Genomic DNA, 17,818 nt, shown 5'->3' with positions numbered 1-17,818 from the left:
GGAGTGGCACACAAGCCCAGAGGCCAATATTTATCTCCCACTGATTGATGTAGTGATTTTTTCAGGTAGATTTTGGAACCCAAATCAAGCTAAAAAAAATAATAGGCTTTCTATGGCCCACAATTGGAGAGAGAGAGAGAGAGAGATGGCACACCCAGGAGTCAAGACTGGCACACAAGCAGAAAGGGCAATATTAATCTCCCACTGATTTGTTTTTTTTTTTTTTTTTTTTCAGGGAGACTTTATGAAAAAAAAAATAGAATAAAATGATTTTTTCAGGAAGAATTTAGAAACCAAATAAAATAAAATGATTTTTTCAGGGAGAATTTAGAAAACAAATAAAACAAAAAAAGGCTTTCTATGGCCCACTGAGTGAGAGATGACGCACACAGGAGTCAGGAGTGGCACACAAGCCCAGAGGCCAATATTTATCTCCCACTGATTGATGTAGTGATTTTTTCAGGTAGATTTTGGAACCCAAATCAAGCTAAAAAAATAATAGGCTTTCTATGGCCCACAATTGGAGAGAGAGAGAGAGATGGCACACCCAGGAGTCAAGACTGGCACACAAGCAGAAAGGGCAATATTAATCTCCCACTGATTTGTTTTTTTTTTGTTTTTTTTTCAGGGAGACTTTAGGAAAAAAAAATAGAATAAAATGATTTTTTCAGGAAGAATTTAGAAACCAAATAAAATAAAATGATTTTTTCAGGGAGAATTTAGAAAACAAATAAAACAAAAAAAGGCTTTCTATGGCCCACTGAGTGAGAGATGACGCACACAGGAGTCAGGAGTGGCACACAAGCCCAGAGGCCAATATTTATCTCCCACTTTTTTTTTTTTGTTCCAGGGAAAATTTATCAACCCAATAAAAAAAATAATAAATAGGCTTTCTATGGCCCACTATCTGAGAGACAGAGAGAGATGGCACGCTTAGGACTGGCACACAAGCCCAAAGGCCAATATTAATCTCCCTTTTTTTTTTAAGGGAGAATTTATAAAACCAAAAAAAAAAAAAATAAATAGGCTTTCTATGGCCCACTATTTGTGAGAGAGATGGCACGCTCAGGACTGGCACACAAGCCCAGAGGCCAATATTAATCTCCCACTTTTTTTTTTTTTTTCCAGGGAAAATTTATAAACCCAATAATAAAAAAAAATAATAAATAGGCTTTCTATGGCCCACTATCTGAGAGAGAGAGATGGCACGCTTAGGACTGGCACACAAGCCCAAAGGCCAATATTAATCTCCCACTGATTGATTTATTAATTTTTTCAGGTAGAATTTAGAACCCAAATAAAGCAAAAAAAAAAAAAAATGGGCTTTCTATGGCCCACTGAGTGAGTGATGATGCACACAGGAGTCAGGAGTGGCACACAAGCCCTGAGGCCAATATTTTTCTCCCACTGATTGATGTAGTGATTTTTTCAGGTAGATTTTAGAACCAAAATCAAGCAAAAAAATAAATAGGCTTTCTATGGCCCACTGAGTGAGTGATGATGCACACAGGAGTCAAGAGTGGCACACAAGCCCTGAGGCCAATATTTTTCTCCCACTGATTGATGTAGTGATTTTTTCAGGTAGATTTTATAACCCAAATCAAGCAAAAAAATAAATAGGCTTTCTATGGCCCACTGAGTGAGAGATGACACAGACAGGGATGGCACTCTAGCAGAAATGTCAATCTTAATCTCCCACAAAAAAAAAAAAAAAAAACAGGGAGTGTCCTTCAATTACTATCTCCCTGCAGTAATCTCAGCCAGGTATGGCAGGCAGCAATAAGGAGTGGACTGATGCACAAATTAAATAAAAAGTGTGTACAAACCAAAAAGATAGCTGTGCAGAAAGGAAGGAGCAAGAGGATTTGTGCTTTGAAAAAAGCAGTTGGTTTGCACGGCGGCGTACACACAGCAATGCAGCTATCAGGGAGCCTTCTAGGGCAGCCCAATAAGCTACAGCGCTGAGGGGGAAAAAAAAAAAATGTAGCTTCCACTGTCCCTGCACACCGAAGGTGGTGTTGGGCAGTGGAAATCGCTACAGCACAAGCGGTTTGGTGGTTAATGGACCCTGCCTAACGCTATCCCTGCTTCTGACGAAGCGGCAGCAACCTCTCCCTAAGCTCAGATCAGCAGCAGTAACATGGCGGTCGGCGGGAACGCCCCTTTATAGCCCCTGTGACGCCGCAGACAGCAAGCCAATCACTGCAATGCCCTTCTCTAAGATGGTGGGGACCAGGACCTATGTCATCACGCTGCCCACACTCTGCGTTTACCTTCATTGGCTGAGAAATGGCGCTTTTCGCGTCATTGAAACGCGACTTTGGCGCGAAAGTCGCGTACCGCATGGCCGACCCCGCACAGGGGTCGGATCGGGTTTCATGAAACCCGACTTTGCCAAAAGTCGGCGACTTTTGAAAATGAACGACCCGTTTCGCTCAACCCTAGTGAGAACTTTGAATGTCCAAGTGCTTCACAGAAGTTTAGAATGCAGAGTCATGAAAATAAAAAATATTTTTTTTTCCACAAAAAAGATTTTGTCGCCCAAGTTTTTATTTTCACAAGGGTAACAGGAGAAATTGGACCCCAAAAGTTGTTGTCCAATTTATCCCAAGTACGCTGATGCCCCATATGTGGGGTAACCCACTGTTTGGGCGCATGGCAGAGCTCAGAAGGGAGGGAGCACCATTTGACTTTTTGAGCGCCAAATTGGCTGTCGCGTTTGGAGACCTCCTGATGTACCTAAACAGTGGAAACCCCCCAATTCTAGCTCCAACCCTAACCCCAACACACCCCTAATCCTAATCCCAACCCGATCCATAATCCTAATCACTAACCCTAACGATAATCACAACCCTTACCCTAAAACAACCCTAATGTCAACCCTAACCATAACCCTAATCAAAACCCTAAATCCATCACACCCCTAATCCTAATCTCAACCCTAACCTCAAACTTAACCCTAATCCCAATAAACCCCTAATCACAACCCTAACCTTAACCCTAATACCAAACCTAACCCTAATCCCAAGTGTAACCCTAATGCCAACCCTAACCCTAATACCAACCCTAATCCAAACCCTAACCCTAATCCCAACTCTAACCCTAACTTTAGCCCCAACCCTAGCCCTAACTTTAGCCCCAACCCTAACCCTAGCCCTAAGGCTACTTTTACACTTGCGTCGTTTGGCATCCGTCGCAATCCATCGTTTTGGACAAAAAAATGATAATGCAAATGTGCCCGCAGGATGTGTTTTTTGCCCATAGACTTGTATTGCCGACGGATCGTGACGGATGGCCACACGTCGCGTCCGTCGTGCACTGGATCAGTTGTGTTTTGGCGGACCATCGGCACAAAAAATGTTCAATGTAACTTTTTTTGTACGTTGCGTTCGCCATTTCTGACCGCGCATGCTTGGCCGTAACTCCGCCCCCTCCTCCACAGGACATAGATTGGGCAGCGGATGCGTTGAAAAACTACATCTGCTGCCCACATTGTGCACAATTTTCACAACGTGCGTCGGTATGTCGGGCCGACGCATTGCGACGGCCCCGTACCGACGTAAGTGTGAAAGAAGCCTAACCCTCAATTTAGCCCCAACCCTAACCCTGAATTTAGCCCCAACCCTAACCCTAAATTTAGCCCCAACCCTAACCCTAAATTTAGCCCCAACCCTAACCCTGAATTTAGCACCAACCCTAACCCTAAATTTAGCCCGAACCCTAACCCTAGCCCTAACCCTAACCCTATCCCTAACCCTAACCCTAGCCCTAACCCTAGCCCTAACCCTAGCCCTAACCCTAACCCTAGCCCTAACCCTAACCCTAGCCCTAACCCTAGCTCTAACCCTAGCCCTAACCCTAACCCTAGCCCTAACCCTAGCCCTAACCCTAGCTCTAACCCTAGCCCTAACCCTAACCCTAGCCCTAACCCTAGCCCTAACCCTAGCTCTAACCCTAGCCCTAACCCTAACCCTAGCCCTTACCCTAACCCTAATTTTAGCCCCAACTGCTCTTCTCCTGCCGGCCGGCAGATGGCGATAGATGGCGGGCACACTGCGCATGCGCTCGCCATTTTCTTTTCCCGGGCAGCCAGGTGGAGCAGCAGGAGGACCCAGGGACACCGGTGAGTATGATAGGGTCCCCGAATTCCCCTATTTCTCTGTCCTCTGATGTGCGATCACATCAGAGGACAGAGAATTACACTTTGCTTTTTTTTTTTTTTTGCGGTCGCCGTTAAGCAGTTAATTACCGGCGATCGCAAAACAGGGGTAGGTAAAACCGACCCCGATCATGTTCTTTGGGGTCTCGGCTACCCCCGGCAGCCGAGACCCCAAAGATTCTCCCGGTGCCGGCCGGCGGGCGCACTGCTCATGCGCCCGCCATTTTGAAGATGGCGGCGCCCATCGGGAGCCACGAGGAGCACCGGGGGAGACAGGTAAGTATTGGGGGGCTACCTGGGACCCCATTTCTCTGTCCTATAATGTGTGATCACATCGGAAGACAGAGAAATTAAAAAGAAATCGCGTTTTTTTTTTTGCGATCGCCGGTAAACGGTTAATTACCGGCGATCGCAAATGCGGGGTCGGTAAAATAAACCCCGAATCATGTTCTCTGGGGTCTCGGCTACCCCCGGCAGCCGAGACCCCAGACAAAATCCAACTCTGGGGGGCGCTATTTACTTTTTCCACAGCGCCATTAATTAATGGCGCTGTGGTTTAAGTACCCTTAGCGGCCGCCGTTAAAAGGCGTATCGGCGGTCGTTAAGGGGTTAAAATAACTTCAATCTGAATATTTGTTATTTTCATGTTAATAATTTGTTAAGAATCACTCACTGCTGTTTTTGCTTTTTGAAGCTATTTAAAAATGTTCTAAATTAGAAATGTTGACCCTTCTGAGATGCATGATTAATCTTTGTTGTAGGAATAAATTCCTACAAGGATACCATCGACTGATTAATAGCTGAACAGATCCACAGAGCCACAATAATCCCAAGAAGCAGCCTCCTGGACTGAAAACAGAAGAAAGAGAACAACACGATGCCTCTTGTAGTCACATACAATTGCCACATTCGTATACTAAGTAAAATTGGTGTTGATCCTTGGTGCAATCCTTTTGATTGTGCAGCCAAGCTGTGATAAAGAACACAAGTGAGCATTCGAAACACGTCTTGCTCCCTTGCCCTGTCTATGCAACCATTGTAATTTTTGTAAATTTTTAATGGACTTAAAATAAAGAAAGAACTATTTTACCAGACGCTGGGAAAACAATTTTTTTTTCCGTGAAATAAATATTCCCAGTCCTACCAATTCTGGCCTACAAACAGTTCTCTAATCTAAGGAACCTCCCTTTCAGAAGTGTTCTTATCAACATCAGAGACAGACATGTTCCCCTATACCAGTTATTAATGAAGAACTTGCACCCACATATTACCAACAAATACAGTCCTCATAACAAACACAAATTAGTATTATGAGATCATAGATTTCTTCTCATGTACTTCCTCCAAAGTTGTGTTCCTGATACAGTGAAAAATGCACCTTGGAAGAACCTATATGGTGGAAAATAAGCAAAAACTTCAAACAAGAATGAATCTACAGAGACACACAATTAAGAATTAACTGGACCCGCGTGTGGGAAAACATTTATCTGTACCTAGCACAGTATGGCAGGTTTAAAAATCTTAAGACTGAAAGTTCATTTAAGGACAACAGAGAGAGGAAAATCTGGGAACTCAAGCTGATAAGGTTGTTCAAGTCTTTGACAATAGGACTTAATCTAAAACCTGGATTTATGACTCACTATATGGACACACTTCACATCTACCCTAAATTGATCTCAAATCACCAAACTCCTTATCCAAGGGTTGGAGAACCATTTTTCTACTGAGGGCTATTTGGATATTTATGCCATCCTACGGGGCCGTACAAACCATTTGTTAACTCCACCACCCACAAAGTAAATCCTGCTGCTGGCAATGGTGTCAGGACGTAATCGTAATCTCTCATTGCACGCTCCTCAGCGTTCAGTAGTGAACACTGCGTGTGTGTGCAGACAGAGTATGAAGAAAATAAAGGGCTGACGGCTGTCAAAATACAACTTCTGGTCCAAGTACAGTGGTCCCTGGGAAATCTGCCTTGTGGCTGATAAAAGGTCATCAAGGGCCATAAACATCCCGATGGCCTGAGGTTCACCACCTCCGTCCTAAACCATCACTTCCACCACCTCTCCATTTGTAATAACAAATACTTTATTTGTATAACCTTGACTTATCTTTAGAAGGCATTACCTCATCCACCCACTGCACAAATGTCTTGATATAAAATCTCTTAAATGTTGGGCTCCTGTCTTAGTAATTCATTTGTAAACCTGCCAATATAGGAACCACTCTTAGAATATGTTTGACTTTTTGAGACATAAAAGTATTTACGGTACATCTATTTTTCTGGCTAACATGGTACCACAATATAATTTTTATTGTGCATCATAATTAAATTTGTTCTTAAATTCTTGAATAAATAGACTGTCATAGTTGTAATTGATCTAAGTGATAAAAGTTTTCTTTGGCATAACCTTGGGTATCTAGATATGTACCTAGATCTCATCTTTTTTTACTTTTCTCACTTTCTTCTCTAGTTTCAGTGGTGCTTGTATCCTCACTCATCTTCATTCAGTCCTACTTCTGTCATTGTCAAGTATTTCTTGACATTACTATGGCTGTTGATCAGTGTAGCAGTTTTCACAAGAAAACTAATAAGCCAAGTACAGCTGTTCTCCTAATGATATTCTCAGCAAAAAACAAATTATTTACAAAACTTGTGCAATCTATCTTCTTTGTTATTTTATCTTTGACTTCAAATGTTTTCAGATTCAGTACAGGCTCTGTTCACACCACAATCAGGTGCTAAATTTGTGGATTGGCACTATACATAACAAGGGTCATAAAAAAGTCATTCAGCCTATGTGTTTCCATGAATACCCATCACATACTGATCCTTCAGTTTTATGGCATTCTATCTGTCTCGGTTGTGCTCAAAAGTTTACATACCCCAGCAGAATTTTTGCTTTCTTGGCCTTTTTTCAGAGAATATGAATGATAACATGACATTATATGGCTTCACCCAACCACTAACCATGAGTGGAGAAAAAGTTTTGGTGTTATCATTCATATTCTCTGAAAAAAAGGCCAAGAAAGCAAAAATTCCGCTGGAGTATGTAAACTTTTGAGCACAATTGTATGTCCCCTACTTGATCACTTGTCTGTAAACTAGCAAGAAGCAATATGTAAATAGCCACTTCAGACAAGAAGAGGACTTGAACAATTCTATAAGTCAATAACAGCCCTATCACAAACTTTGTCATATGACTTAGGATAAGAATCGAAACCAGAAATTTAATTTGCAGACAAGTGTTTTGGGATGTTTGCCACTCATCATTGCAAAGCATAAGATCTGATTTAGCTTTATGATAGGAAATCTAAGGGGGGACATTTCTCCTAGTGAAGAGTGTTCGGAGGCTTGTAGGCCATGCAATGCTCCTCTGGGAATTGAAATCTGAAAACAGCCTTTTCAGAATCACAAAGAAGAATATACAGTACATGCAGGTAAAGACAGCACTCTGCAACAATAAATATACCCATAGTTTGTATATAAAAAAAAAGTGGTATAAGATTTTTAATCTATTTAGAAAGACACTTTTTTTATTTTAGAAGATTTGTGGTAATACAAAAAAAATAACCATGTATACTTTAATATCTTTCTTTGGTATTATAATTCATTTATACACAGGACTGGTCAGTGACAGACACAGACAAGAAAGGGCACCTGTGCAAGTATATAGGATATTTACAGTCCAATAGTTCTGTTTATGTCATACATTGCTTGCTGCTTTGGAAGGGTTGCAGCAATGGTATGTCCACTCCTGGTACTGGCAGTTTCATACAGAATGCACAGAGTATGCACACTTGACCGTCACTGTATGCAAACAGGGAATAGAAGTTCTGGTTATCGTGAAGTGGCTTCTGGGGTAGGATGCCCACCAATCAAGCAGTTATCGGCTCACCCAAACCTGGGCGAAGTGCGGCCCACAGGCAATATCCGGCCCTCCTGCAGACCGAGACAGCCAAGGCAATGGAATACAGTGGCCCACATGCCACACCATGCCCTCCCATGCCCTCTCACCCATCTGCTAGCTGTCTCTACCTGCACTGAATTCATTGGTGGAAGAGGGCCTCTGGCCACTTCCTACGTGAGTCAGCTTGTGAAACAGCTGACGTGATGACAACATTTCATCATATCAGCTGTGTACTAGGGAGAGTCAGCTCCCCGGAGACAGGAACAGAAACAGAGCATCCAGGGAACAGGACCAACGTGAGTATGCTGTGTTTTTTTTTCATGTGTATAGGATGTTTGGCTGGACATAGGGAGGCTATGGAGGTATCATGCTGTATATGGGAGGCTATGTGGAGCTCATACTGTATATGGGGAGGCTGTGTGGGATTCATGCTGGGCATGGGGAGGCTATGAGGGTCCCATGCTAGGCATGAGGTGGCTCTGGGGGCCTCATTCAGGATTTGGGGAGGCTATGGGGTTTCATGCTGGACAAGGGGAAGCTATGGGGCCTCATGCTAGACATTGGCAGGCTATGGGGGTCTCATCCTGGACATAGGGTGGCTGTGGGGCTCTCATTTTGGAAATTGGAATGCTATGAGGCTGTTTGGGAATCATGCAGTATATAGGGAGGCTGTGTGGGGCTCATGCTTTATGTGGGGAAGCTGTGTGAGGCTCATGCTGTATATGAGGAAGCTGTGTGGGACTCATGCTGCTTATGGTGAGACTGTGTGGTGCTCATGCTGTGTATGGGGAGGCTGTGTGGGGTTCATGCAGTATATAGGGAGGTTGTGGGAGGCTCATACAATATGTAGAAGGGGCTATATTGGGGTTCAAACGATATATAGGTGGTTATCATCATACTTAATTTTGCTCAGTATTAAGTAATACAATTAATATTAATATAATTATTAATAAAATAATAATTTAAATTAATATATTGATATTAATATTGAGTAGAGTTAATTTCAGCCTATTGGTCTGGCCCTCCACAACAGTCAGTCTCTCATGTGGCCCCTCAGGAAAATCACTTGCCCACCCCTAGGCTAACCTACGGATGGGTAATAACTTTAACCGGAATACCACTTTAATATTAGGAATACACAAACTTTAGCAGTGCAACATGTTGTGCACTCAAAGATTACAGTATCTTAATGCTACATTGGAACATAATTAAAGTGATTGTGGTCCCAAATTGCTGTGATAACAAGACTCCAGCACCAAACCCGTGGCCCAAGTCAAGATATACACTACCAAATTGAGAGCTATACAGTGAGGCTGAATTCATTGAACAACCATTTACATTTTTCCTACTACTAAATTAAGGGTGTCGATTTGTCATTCTTATATAAAATCCTTAGAATAAAGTATAAAAAATACACTACAGAGCTCCAATAATTTTTAAGCTGGCTGACTTGGTCATGGTAACGTTATGAATATTTGGTTTGATTATTTAATCTCAGCAAATATTCATGCTTCAACCCTTACTTTACTTTGCTTTTTATTCAAGCACGCTTTTTAAAGAAGGACATCGCCACTTATAAGAATTTTTATACACGCGGCTTCATTATAATGAAATTGTTTCAATGCTGGATTATACACGGTCATCATATCTAAGTGACAACTTATTGAATATATCCTTCCATAAAACTAGGTCAGGTCATTTAGCATGAAATTACCTAATGTTATATAGGATGAACAAATTAACCTATTGTGTGCAACATTTTCTGGACTAGGCATTTCTGCTGAAGTCAATGTAAGTCATAACTGCAGAAAATTATATTCCTAATTGCAGTTCTGCTCTCTAACCCATTTTCGAAATTCTCCTTGCAGTAAGAGCAGAATGGTTAAGGAAACTCTTTATTGTGGATACTGTAAATAATATGACAGTTAGTAGTGAAAGGGCCAAAGCATTATATAGGAAACGCCCTAATTCACATTTTAATTCCAAAATTTCTGCTCAATAAATTGTTATTAAAAAAAAACCTAGTAGGGATGTTTTTTCAAGTATTTTGTTCTTTTGGATTCTGATGTTTGGGCTGAAAATTCCATAAGAATTGTGCAGGCAGTTTGGTATCCTTTCTAAAAGACTTTTATGTTCTTTATCTAGTTCCTCTTATCCTCTTAATATATTGCAATCATCATATTTTATAGGACTTTGTTCTTACAATTGCTCATTTTGCTTTTCTACCCAGCCAATTCTTCTCTTTTCCATTATGTCTCTGACATTATGTGATTAAAAACGGACTAGTTGAATAGAGAGATGAATGAACTGGGTAGAAAGGTAAAATGAGCAATTGTAAGTGCACAGTCCTGTTTATGGTAATATGATGATTGCTATATATTAAGAGGATAAAAACTTTGATGGGAGTGCTTCTTTAATTTTACATCACATGGATACATCTTACAACACCTGCCTTGAAAGGTTACATCCCTCAGGATTAAAATTTGCATTGTTTGTGGTGAACCTCAACACAGCTTAGGGTATGCGCACATGATCAGGAATTGGCAGCGCTTTGGATTCAGCGCTGCCAGCTATTAATCTGCATGTGTTCACTGAACTGTGTGGATAAACCGTGTCCAATACATTGTAAAAGTGAAATTTATCTTGTGGAGGCTCACGTCTCTGCAAGATAAATAGACATGCTGCGGTCTGGGGAAACGCTCCATTTGTCCGTTTCCGCTGGTGAGCCACTGTGCTGTAACATCTGGATGCTACAGGTTGGTACAAATACGAAGCGTCCAACCGGCAACATTTACCGATCATGTGCACAACCATGAGACAGTACTGACACATCAGACGTGGGGCTAGGTGCCAATAAAAACATTACTAGTAAATATATTAGAGTTTATTTTACCAATTGTAAAAGATTTGCAACGTTTTTGTTGTTGTTAAATCTGTATATTTAGAGATAGCAGGAGATAAGGGCAATCATCTGTTCCACTTATGGTAGTCATATAGGGAAGCTTCCAGCATGTGAATTCAAATAGTACTGTGCGTGTTGACTGCAGACATTATTGTACAATTTCCCTCTAACAATGCTCAGTTTTACTCTGCACTTTTTTCTGATTTCCATGTAAAAAACTAATTTCAGTCTTTCTTCTCTTTGAGTCGACTTATATAAAGAAATACATTGCTGTTTCTAGGTGCAGGGCTTAGTTCAGGTGTAATATTATGGGCACATGATGAGTGCTAATTCATTCATCTTCTGCCTTTCATTTATATTAAAGAGGTTATAAACTTTCAAATATAATTTTTTCCTAGTTGCATTTTGTTTTAAAACAACAAACCACACTGCTTATCATCCCTGAGTCCATTAGTGAGTCTATGCCATTGCTACAGGTGTCTGTCATGGTGGCAGTACTGACATCCCAGCAAGTGCCAATCAGGAAGCTTAGTGGCTCTGAGTGGTGCTTTTACACTGAAATATCCGGTTCCACCTTCATCCACCCACGTGACCACACAGGTAACCGTCTTACTCATCCATCTTTTGCTATTTATCTGCCCACTCATGTGCCTGACATTTCCTAGTTCAAGGTCTCCTTCTTACCTGCATACATAATAATCTGTCATTCATTATGTCTGTATTATCCAGTATTAGGGTTGAGCGACCTTGACCTTTTTAGAGTCGAGCCGTGTTTCGCGAAACCCGACTATCTTAGAAGTCGAATCGAGTGGAATCGGCCGATTATCGCGAAAAGTCGGGTATCGCCCGAAACACGAAACCCAATGCAAGTCAATGGGGGAGCATAGTCGGCAGTGAGTGGAGGCCAGGAAAACACCTACACTGCCCATTTTAATGGCAAAAACATCCATTCTTGTTAAAGAAGCTTGTCAATCGTAATTTACCTTATAATAATTGGAAGGCATTTGAAATTGGGGGTCATTTGGCTAAAGTTGTGGGGGGTAGGGCTGGTTCAAGTAATTAGTGGGCCCAGTAAATCTGGACCACGTCACGGCAGTGGAGCAGGGAGAGGTAAGTATTTAAACTTTGCAAGTGCTGTGATCCTGAGCAAGCAGGGGGGGCCCACTCGTTGGCATTGGCACTGGCACAGGGCCCCTCAAAGTACAGCGGTGTGTTTGCACGGCGGGGGCGCCTGCCACCAGCAGCAACACTTTTGCGTACTATGAGAGGCCCTGTGCCAGTGACGTCGCCAACTAGTATTCCTCCCCCCACCTGATGAAGGAACCTGCACTTTCATCTGCACCTTCCTCTTTGTCCCCGTGTAAGGTGGTATGGTATGCGGGAAGAGGAACCTGACTTTCAGCAGGGTCACAATCTTGCTGTGTAGCGTGCACGGGGAATTTTGCGTTATGGGTCAATGTACCAGCAGACTCATCTATCACTGGCTGGGCAATGGGCAGGATGAGGAGGAAACACAGATATAGGCCCAAAGAATAAAGTGGGCTAAATGCAGTTCAAAATTGGTAACACAGGACTAACCAGGGGGCATTGCAGTGGAGGACAACTGGAATGAGAGGCTGACACAGAGAGTAGGCCCAAATCAGTAAGTATTCGACATGCAGTTCAGAATTGGCAACCGTAGTAAACAGGCGGCCCAGCTTTGTTCAGTTGAGGAGAACAGCAAGGAGTGGCAGACACCGATAGTAGGCCCCAACCCAACTAGTAGGCCAAATGCAGTCTAACATTAACAACTACTTAAAAAGAGCCTGAAAATGGAATTTCAGGACAGGAAACCAGGAGAACAGCAAGGAGTGGCAGACACCGATAGTAGGCCCCAAACCAACTGGTACGCCAAATGCAGTCGTTCCATTTAACTACAATTTAATGAGAACCTGAAGATAGAAGTTCAGGAAAGGCAACCTGGAGAACACCTTGGAGTGGAACACACCATCTCTCTACACCCCATACCCAATTTGTAGGCCTAATGCAGTGTAGTTTTCAACAACTACTAAACGAGAGTCGGAAGATCGAAGCAATGTGGACGAAACCTGGAGAACACCTTGGAGTGGAACACACCATCTCTCTACACCCCATACCCAATTTGTAGGCCTAATGCAGCGTAGTTTCCAACAACTACTAAACGAGAGCATGAAGATTGAAGCAATGGAGAGGAAACCTGGGGAACACCTTGGGGAGGCAGACACCGTTAGTAGGCCCTACCAAAGTTGTACACCCAATGCAGTTTTAAAATTCCTAGAGGCTGAAAACAAGACTATTGACGCTCAGCTTTTTTCAAAGGAACACAGCTGAATTGAGTGGCGCAGACAGACACAGGTAGTAGGACTCAAACCAAAAATGTGGCTCACTGCAGCAGAAAAAAGTTACAGGGGTACACAAGCTGCAGTGCTCTGGGCAGTGGAGGACAATTTCAATAGTGAACCGCAGACAGACTTTGTACGCCTACTATTAAAAAAAGGATGCTCTATGCAATTATAAATAGGTTCTAGGGGTACACGGGTAGCAGTGGTGTGGTCAGTGGAGGCCTAGTGGAAGGAGTGACCGCAGACAGGCATCGAAGGCCTAAAATAATAACACATGGCTGTAGGCAATTTTAAATTGGTTCCAGGGGTACACGGGCAGCAGTGGCCTGGTCAGTGTAGTAGTAGTAGAAAGAACGGACCGCAGACAGGCATTGAAGGCCTAAAATAAAAAAATTGGGCTGGCTGTAGGCAATTTTAAATTGGTTCCAGGGGTACACGGGCAGCAGTGGTGTGGTCAGTGGAGGCCTAGTGGAAGGAGTGACCGCAGACAGGCATCGAAGGCCTAAAATAAAAAAATTGGGCTGGCTGTAGGCAATTTTAAATTGGTTCCAGGGGTACACGGGCAGCAGTGGTGTGGTCAGTGGAGGCATATTGTAAGGAGTGACCGCAGACAGGCATCGAAGGCCTAAAATAATAACACATGGCTGTAGGCAATTTTAAATTGGTTCCAGGGGTACACGGGCAGCAGTGGTGTGGTCAGTGGAGGCATATTGTAAGGAGTGACCGCAGACAGGCATCGAAGGCCTAAAATAAAAAAATTGGGCTGGCTCTATGCAATTATAAATAGGTTCTAGGGGTACACGGGCAGCAGTGGTGTGGTCAGTGGAGGCCTAGTGGAAGGAGTGACCGCAGACAGGCATCGAAGGCCTAAAATAATAACACATGGCTGTAGGCAATTTTAAATTGGTTCCAGGGGTACACGGGCAGCAGTGGCCTGGTCAGTGTAGTAGTAGTAGAAAGAACGGACCGCAGACAGGCATCGAAGGCCTAAAATAAAAAAATTGGGCTGGCTGTAGGCAATTTTAAATTGGTTCCAGGGGTACACGGGCAGCAGTGGTGTGGTCAGTGGAGGCCTAGTGGAAGGAGTGACCGCAGACAGGCATCGAAGGCCTAAAATAAAAAAATTGGGCTGGCTGTAGGCATTTTTAAATTGGTTCCAGGGGTACACGGGCAGCAGTGGTGTGGTCAGTGGAGGCCTAGTGGAAGGAGTGACCGCAGACAGGCATCGAAGGCCTAAAATAATAACACATGGCTGTAGGCAATTTTAAATTGGTTCCAGGGGTACACGGGCAGCAGTGGTGTGGTCAGTGGAGGCCTAGTGGAAGGAGTGACCGCAGACAGGCATCGAAGGCCTAAAATAAAAAAATTGGGCTGGCTGTAGGCAATTTTAAATTGGTTCCAGGGGTACACGGGCAGCAGTGGTGTGGTCAGTGGAGGCATATTGTAAGGAGTGACCGCAGACAGGCATCGAAGGCCTAAAATAATAACACATGGCTGTAGGCAATTTTAAATTGGTTCCAGGGGTACACGGGCAGCAGTGGTGTGGTCAGTGGAGGCCTAGTGGAAGGAGTGACCGCAGACAGGCATCGAAGGCCTAAAATAAAAAAATTGGGCTGGCTGTAGGCAATTTTAAATTGGTTCCAGGGGTACACGGGCAGCAGTGGTGTGGTCAGTGGAGGCCTAGTGGAAGGAGTGACCGCAGACAGGCATCGAAGGCCTAAAATAATAACACATGGCTGTAGGCAATTATAAATTGGTTCCAGGGGTACACGGGCAGCAGTGGCCTGGTCAGTGTAGTAGTAGTAGAAAGAACGGACCGCAGACAGGCATCGAAGGCCTAAAATAAAAAAATTGGGCTGGCTATAGGCAATTTTAAATTGGTTCCAGGGGTACACGGGCAGCAGTGGTGTGGTCAGTGGAGGCATAGTGGAAGGAGTGACCGCAGACAGGCTTCGAAGGCCTAACATAACAAAAATGTCAATACAATGGTATTGTCAGTGGCAGGCATTGAAGGATGTCAGCGCATAGACTAAACATTGGTGGAGCTGTGAGATAATTTTGCAAGTGGTAGAGCACTGTTTGAGCTTGGGGGGGGGAACTGTCTTGTGGCCGGCGGTACAGGCCCAGGGCCCCTCATATTACAACGGTGTGTCTGACGTTGGGTGCGCACCACCACTGCCAGAGACACTTTATTGTACTAGAAGGGACCCAGTGGCAGTGCCGTTGACCAAAAGCAGGCACACCCACCTCTTCAGACAAACAGCACTCTCACGGGTGCTGTCGCCAAGTGTCGATACCACGGCCCCGTGTGGGGAGTTTGGCCATTTAGTGAGGTGTAAACATGTCGTATGCTGGACAATCAGGTGCAGAAAATTACGAGATTGCAAAAGGCATTCAGAATAGTCCACAGGCAAGACCTTTTCATAGGAAAGCTAGGTGTCAGCCGGGCAAGGTGGGGCAAAAGATTTCAAAATCCAGTTGTGGTTCATTTTAATGAAGGTTAGATCATCTACATTTTGGGTAGCCAGACGAGTCCTTTTTCCTGTTAGTATTGAACCTGCAGCACTGAATACTCTTTCTGATAGGACACTAGCTGCCGGGCAAGCAAGCTCCTGCAATGCATATTCTGCCAATTCTGGCCAGGTGTCTAATTTTGATGCCCAGTAATCAAATGGGAATGACGGTTGAGGGAGAACATCGATAAGGGATGAAAAATAGTTTGTAACCATACTGGACAAATGTTGTCTCCTGTCACTTTGAATTGATGCTGCAGTACCTGTCCTGTCTGCGGTCATAGCAAAATCACTCCACAACCTGGTCAGAAAACCCCTCTGGCCAACGCCACTTCTGATTTCTGCCCCTCTAACTCCTCTGGTCTGCTGGCCCCTGCAGCTCGTGTGAGAATGATCACGGGCGCTGTGTGCAGGGAATGCCAGAAGCAAACGGTCAACAAGAGTTGATTGTTTGGTTGCTAATAGTAGTTCCAAGTTCTCATGTGGCATTATATTTTGCAATTTGCCTTTATAGCGAGGATCAAGGAGACAGGCCAACCAGTAATCGTCATCGTTCATCATTTTAGTTATGCGTGTGTCCCTTTTGAGGATACGTAAGGCATAATCCGCCATGTGGGCCAAAGTTCCAGTTCTCAAATCTGCGGTTGTGCTTGGTTGAGGGGCAGTTTCAGGCAAATCCACGTCACTTGTGTCCCTCAAAAAACCAGAACCCGGCCTTGCCGCGCCACCAATTTCCAGTGGCCCCGGAAAAGCTTCCTCATTAAAAATATAATCATCCCCATCATCCTCCTCGTCCTCCTCCTCCTCTTCGCCCGCTAACTCGTCCTGTACACTGCCCTGGCCAGACAATGGCTGACTGTCATCAAGGCTTTCTCTTCCTCAGCTGCAGACGCCTGATCCTTTATGTGCGTCAAACTTTGCATCAGCAGACGCATTAGGGGGATGCTCATGCTTATTATGGCGTTGTCTGCACTAACCAGCCGTGTGCATTCCTCAAAACACTGAAGGACTTGACACATGTCTTGAATCTTCGACCACTGCACACCTGACAACTCCATGTCTGCCATCCTACTGCCTGCCCGTGTATGTGTATCCTCCCACAAAAACATAACAGCCCGCCTCTGTTCGCACAGTCTCTGAAGCATGTGCAGTGTTGAGTTCCACCTTGTTGCAACGTCTATGATTAGGCGATGCTGGGGAAGGTTCAAAGAACGCTGATAGGTCTGCATACGGCTGGAGTGTACGGGCGAACGGCGGATATGTGAGCAAAGTCCACGCACTTTGAGTAGCAGGTCGGATAACCCCGGATAACTTTTCAGGAAGCACTGCACCACCAGGTTTAAGGTGTGAGCCAGGCAAGGAATGTGTTTCAGTTGGGAAAGGGAGATGGCAGCCATGAAATTCCTTCCGTTATCACTCACTACCTTGCCTGCCTCAAGATCTACAGTGCCCAGCCACGACTGCGTTTCTTTCTGCAAGAACTCGGACAGAACTTCCGCGGTGTGTCTGTTGTCGCCCAAATACTTCATAGCCAATACAGCCTGCTGACGTTTGCCAGTAGCTGCCCCATAATGGGAGACCTGGTGTGCAACAGTGGCAGCTGCGGATGGAGTGGTTGTGCGACTGCGGTCTGTGGACGAGCTCTCGCTTCTGCAGGAGGACAAAGAGGAGGAGGAGGGGGTGCGAACGGCTACAGCCAACTGTTTCCTAGACCGTGGGCTAGGCAGAACTGTCCCAAACTTGCTGTCCCCTGTGGACTCTGCATCCACAACATTCACCCAGTGTGCCGTGATGGACACTTAACGTCCCTGGCCATGCCTACTGGTCCATGCATCTGTTGTCAGGTGCACCTTTGTGCTCACAGATTGCCTGAGTGCATGGACGATGCGCTCTTTAACATGCTGGTGGAGGGCTGGGATGGCTTTTCTGGAAAAAAGTGTCGACTGGGTAGCTCGTAGCGTGGTACAGTGTAG

The sequence above is a fragment of the Ranitomeya imitator genome, chromosome 5 (assembly GCF_032444005.1).
Source record: "Ranitomeya imitator isolate aRanImi1 chromosome 5, aRanImi1.pri, whole genome shotgun sequence".
NCBI classification, from domain to species: domain Eukaryota; kingdom Metazoa; phylum Chordata; class Amphibia; order Anura; family Dendrobatidae; genus Ranitomeya; species Ranitomeya imitator.
This window is presented reverse-complemented; position numbering follows the sequence as displayed.